General features: G+C 36.4%; 2 protein-coding genes across 2 annotated transcripts in view; both read left to right on the top strand.

The window, feature by feature from the left end:
* gcn1 (GCN1 activator of EIF2AK4) overlaps positions 1-6,000 on the top strand; it is a 779,792-nt gene that overhangs the window by 130,714 nt on the left and 643,078 nt on the right. The window lies entirely within an intron of this gene.
* The window catches only part of rab35b (RAB35, member RAS oncogene family b), a 29,714-nt gene that overhangs the window by 15,416 nt on the left and 8,298 nt on the right, over positions 1-6,000 (top strand).

Genomic DNA, 6,000 nt, shown 5'->3' on the forward strand with positions numbered 1-6,000 from the left:
GGCATGTAGATGCAATGTAACTTGAATTCAACAAACAGACCATCAAAATAAAGTGTGACCATTTTACGTTATGTTATATTATTTTACATTAAGTTATGTAATGTCATTTTTTGGCTAATTTTAAGTTTTCATTTAATGTTACGCTACGTTATTTACTTTGGTAAATTGCGTTATGTAATGTTATTTTCCATTTTTGGCTTATTTTAAGTTGTCACGTTGTTACACTGTTATTTTACCCTATGTTATTTTACGTTGTTACGTTATTTTACGTTAAATTATGTTATTAGGCTATGTTATTTGACATTGTCATGTTATTTTACGTTCTTGTTTTAGGTTAAGTAATGTTTTTTACGTTGTTGCCTTATTTTTTAACTTGTCGGGGTTTGTTATGCTACATTACTATACGTTATTTTAAGTTACACAATTTTACTTGGCTTAAAAAATTGTAACAACTTGTTGTTTTAGTTTATTTTATGTTATTTTACATTTCGCTATTTGACTTTGTTATATTGCTTTACATGAAGTTATGTTCTGTTATTTTACATTGTTGCCTTATTCTAAGTTGTCACCCTGTTACACTACGTTATTTTACTCTACGTTACTTTACATTATTTTACATTAAGTTCTGTTATGGTATTTTGCGTAATTACCTTGTTATTTTACTTTAATTACGTTATCATTTATTCTTTTTCTTTTCGGCTTAGTCCCTTTATTAGTCAGGGGTCGCCACAGCAGAATGAACCGGAATGAACTTATCCAGCATATGTTTTATGCAGCCTTCCAGCTGCAACCCAACACTAGGAAACATCCATACACTCTTGCATTCACACACGCACTACGGCCAATTTATGCTTGTTAGACCCAGCCGGGGTTTGAACCAGCGACCTTGCTGTGAGGCGATCGTGCTACTAACTGCGTCACCGTGACGCCCTTAATTACGTTATGTTACATTATTTTACGTTGTATTATTTTGTTACATTGTTACAAATGTTATTTATTTAGAAATGTATCCTCTAAACAAGGCTCTACTGACTAAGTTACAGATTTTCACAGCAAAAACAAGATTTACCAAACAAAAGAATGGTTTTAATTAACATTTTAAATACTTGCATGGCAAAATACACAACACGCATTTTTGCAGATTTTGGATTTTAGGGCGTGCGTGTGTGCGTGAGATGGCCTGAATGCAGACGATCATTATGTAGCTAGCAGGGGAATGCATGTCGCTTCATTAGTCTCGTTAGTGTTTGTGTGTACATGCGTGTTTGTGTGCTTTTGATCGGTTATTAAGGCAGAACTGTGACAGGCTCGGCAATGACAGAAGGCCTTGGACTCTCAAAGAGCTCTTTGTATCTGTGTGTGGAGAGACAGAAGACGGCCTGTGCTTTTAAAGTCAAGAGGGCCGTTCATCTGTCCACTGTTCAATCCTGAGAGAAATGCTTGTTAATTCGACTTTAGTAGTGTTAATGCAGCAAAATACAGTCGCAAATGTAAATACAGTTAGGTTTTGTATTCCACCAATAAGTTGTCTTTGCTCAAAATTCTGTGTAAAGATGCATTGCAGCAGACTAAACTATGGCTTTTCTGTGCCACATCAGCCTGTTGTCAAAGTATACAGTTGGTACTTTGTAAATAAATGTATGCCATCTCTAAGCAGCATTAAACTACTTACCAAGATAGCAATGCTTGTATTTAAATAATTATTTAAAATGTCAGTTTGGCAATTAGACTCAGTTGTTTGCACTGTCGCCCCACAGCAAGAAGCTTGCTGGTTCGAGTCCTATCTGAGCCAGTTGGCATTTCTGTGTGGAGTTTGCATGTTCTCCCCGTGTTGGTGTGGGTTTCCTCTAGATGCTCCGGTTTCCCCCACAGTCCAAACCCATGCGCTTTAAGGGGAATTAAATAAAGTAAATTGGCCGTAGTGTATGTTTGAATGTATGGGTGTTTCCCAGTACTGGGTTGCAGCTAGAAGGGTATCCACTGCGAAAAACAAATGCTGGAATTATTGGCGGTTCATTCCGCTGTTGCGACCTCTGAAATAGACACTAATCCCAAGGAAAATGAATGAATGAATTATTCCACAAGCTTTTTGAGATTCATCTCTCTCTGTTAAAAATATATTATAATAAAATATATTTAATTAAAACCTATTATTGGACTCTCCTGCTTTTAATGTTTGTAGAATACTTTTTTAATGATGCTAACCCACCTAAATAATTATTTAGCATAGACTGTAAAAGATATGGATGTAGTATCCGTGACGTCACCCATAGGTTTATGAAGAACCCAAAAGAAACTGGCAGTAGGGATGGCCAACCGTAATAAGGGCAAAGAGGCGGAGCATGAGTGGAGTTACAGATGCATGCTGGCATTCTTCTTAGACAGGCTTTCCCATGGTAGAAACGCTAAATAGTTCATTACCTGCGACTCGTTTGTGTTCTGACCACATGTGCTTGGTTTTATACTATATCAATGAAGTGTTTAGACTTTTAAAAACACTGTTAGAATACATTGAGCCATTAGGCATTATTCTTATGATGTTTTTCTACAGGAGGAAAACGCGATTTACTTCCAAACACTTCAACTATAGTCTGTGTTAGTAAATGCAAGACTGTTGATGAAATCCAGCATAACATTTCAGATGACTGTTCTAGAGCCTACTTAGCTCTTCTAGAGCTAATCAATCTGTCAGATTCTGGAGATCATTACAGCTCTAAAGAAAAATATAAATAAATAATGATCTTAAATAAGACCAATGCATTCATTTATAGAGATGGTAAATAAGTATATAATTTCAATCACCTGGGAAATGGAGGCCACGTGAATGGTTTGAGCACAATAAAGTGCACACAGCATGCCAAATTACTAATAATTGTAAAAAAAAAAAAAAATTCCAAAAAGCAACTGACTGTAAAGTCACGTAAAACAACACAAAAATACTACGTATAAGCTAAGTTCAGCGGCTAATCAGCCGGAATTAGCTAAGGTGAAGTGACGGCGACCAGCGAGACCTTACTGTCACTCAAGTGGCCATGCCCTTAATAATGCAAATGTATTATAACTTGATATAAAGGAAACCGATGAGTTATAAAATAATTCACCCCCCTCACAGCTGTCATGAAGAGTAATATTAGCTATATGAACCTTGAAATTGTTCTTTGTTCCAATCTGTAAACACCTTTTTTTCTGTTGTAAAGTCGGCCATTCTAACAGTGGGCTCAATTCAAATTTACTCCATATGGAGCCAGGACTAGCAGAATTTCAATGAATTGCAGTTTCAGTTACTTCCATATTGGCTTCCTGAGGGAGAGCGAGAGGTTGCCGCTTGTTATTTAGTAAGGTTTTATCAGGAATTTTTGATAAATGTAGAATTTTTGTCTTATATAATAATTTAAATATATAATGTAATGTAACTTTTAAAAACAAATTATTTTAATGGTTTTATTGTATTTTTATTGTATTTATACAAGTATCTATGTCTCCATCCACCTATTTTTATGCACAAAAAAAGGTTGATGGAAATGCAAACATGCACATACATTTTGAAAATGCGCATAAAAATCATATGTGCATAACGGAGTAGGATAAACTTTTTAGTTGATAGAAAAGATGCGGATAAACTATGATGGAAACACTTTTACTGAACAAATTCCAGCATGCGCATTTAAAAAGGCCATGTGATGATAAAAATGTGTGTGATTGGACAAACCAGCAGGCTGAGCACACTGCAAAACATCTGAATTGTTGTTTTGGTCATTCTAAAACACTTTAATCATTTCATTTTTAATGCTATTATATTATTAATTACTTCCAAAACTGTTAAGAGTGTCTGTGCTCCGTGTCTCAAACCTTTTAACGCCACCACACCTTCATTGCCAGTGTCAGGATTGCTCTCTGAGCCACAGGTCATTTATTAAATAAAGAAAAGATTGACGCAGCTTTCCTACCGCAGCAAATTCCATTTTCAATTTTAAAATTTGGTGCCAGGTAATCAGGAAGTGACTATGTTGTTCTCTTTAAATAATTGAATGGAAACTCCTCTTTATTTGCATATCCTTTATGTGATATTCCTGTTTTGCGCATAAATTTAATTCACATCTTTGGATGAAAACATAGCTAGTGACCCTACACAGCATTAAATAAAAGACACGATTCACATTTATTACAATTTCGCAATGTAAATGTTGCTATAAAACTACTTCATATTAGATATTTTTGTGTCTTTTTAAATACTGCTGCTCAGAGGTGTCATGAATGCATTTCACACAGCAATTTTAATCATATAATTGATACAAAATGCTGAAGCGGGTCAGAGCAGGCATAGTTAGACAGGTTTTTATGCAGCATTCTTCATTCATTTTCTTTTCGGCTTAGTCTCTATTAATCTGGGGTCGCCACAGTGGCATGAACCACCAACTTATCCAGCACGTTTTTATGCAGCGGATGCCCTTCCTACCGCAGCCCATCTCTGGGAAATTATGCAGCATTTTTTAATTTGATCATGTTTAGAGCAGCTCAGGAGTGTAAACAAATATTCATATTCATTAAAACATAACAGTCTGATGCATTTGAAATGTGTATATTAGGGTTGGAACGATAGACGATTCCATCGCCGATAGCTGACAAACTTCACGATGCTGAGCCGGCATCGCGATCCATCGCCCCGCCCCACATTTATATTGATATGCAACTTATTATTTGCATGTCATCTTAATAGCAATAATGGTCTTTTCATGGGCTGTGTTAAATGTTACGTATAGCTGCCACTTGTACGGCTGACAGCATCGTGAGTAGGATTAAATGAAGGATTATACAGCACCTCTCATGCTTAAAATGTGTAGATTCAGTGGCAAATGCTGTTACCTGCAAACCCCGTCCCACAGACTTTACAGTGAATGGCTTTAGTTATTTTAATAGCGGACTTGAAGCCACTGGAAGTCTTTTATCCACTCTTGGAAAAGTGTAAATAAGGGATTAACATTCTGCACTTGATCGCTAATAAGATGTGCCATTATTAGTAACTGTAGGTGGTTTCTAAAATAAAATCTGTCAGTGTTATTTTCATTCCCTCATCTTCAGCGCTTCACATTATCGCGGCTGTAACTCCTATCATCCGAAGGCATTGACTGAGTGATTGACAGCTGATATTAACCAATCCATTCGCGTTCAGTTCTAGAGCAGTGGGCCAATAAGAAGAGCACAAAGGCGGGGCAAGCATAGCGGGCTTCTTTTTACTTCAAGTTCACATAACAACTGATTTAATCTGTTGCTGTTTGGCATTTTTAGGTGCAAAGATGCATTCTGCATAAATGTCTCTTAAATCCGCGCACGCGGTGAGGATTTTGCCTTGAAAACAGTGAAAATTTATACGCTAGCACAAATGCTTCCTAATATATTTTTAGGTCACATAGATAAAATTTCGGCCGCATATGCGACCAAAACAGTCGAGCCCTAGCATCTTTGCTTGTTATTATTTTCTCATAATAATAATAAGAAAATGAGAAAGTTATCATCAATCACAATACAAATTACAGTGAAATTCAAATAAACTCTCGTCTCCTCCACCAGCTGTGGGAAAAAGTCATTATAACGACGACACATATCACTCTGCCTATTCATGCTAGAGTCCCGCGGTGAAAAAGTGATTGACAGGTGGTAATTTGTGTGTAACTTTATTTATGATTTGGTTATGGGTAAAGCAACGACCATGTGGGTCAGGCAGTGAAAACGATAGGCTACAATTAATTCGTTATGAATTGATATTGAACAACCCCTACCTGTGACGACGATGCCATTAGCTATGTTTCCATCCAAAAATGCAAATAAACTTTATGCGCAAAACTGGATTATCGCATAAAAGTTGTGCGAATGAAGCATCGTTTCCATCCAACTAGTCAAAGCAAACAAAATCGTCACTTCCTGATTAACTGGCGTCAAATATCAACAGTAAAAACTGCATTTGCTGCAGTAGGAGAAGCTGCGTCAATCTTTTCTAAATGA

This window comes from Danio rerio, chromosome 8 (genome assembly GCF_049306965.1).
Source record: "Danio rerio strain Tuebingen ecotype United States chromosome 8, GRCz12tu, whole genome shotgun sequence".
NCBI lineage: Eukaryota > Metazoa > Chordata > Actinopteri > Cypriniformes > Danionidae > Danio > Danio rerio.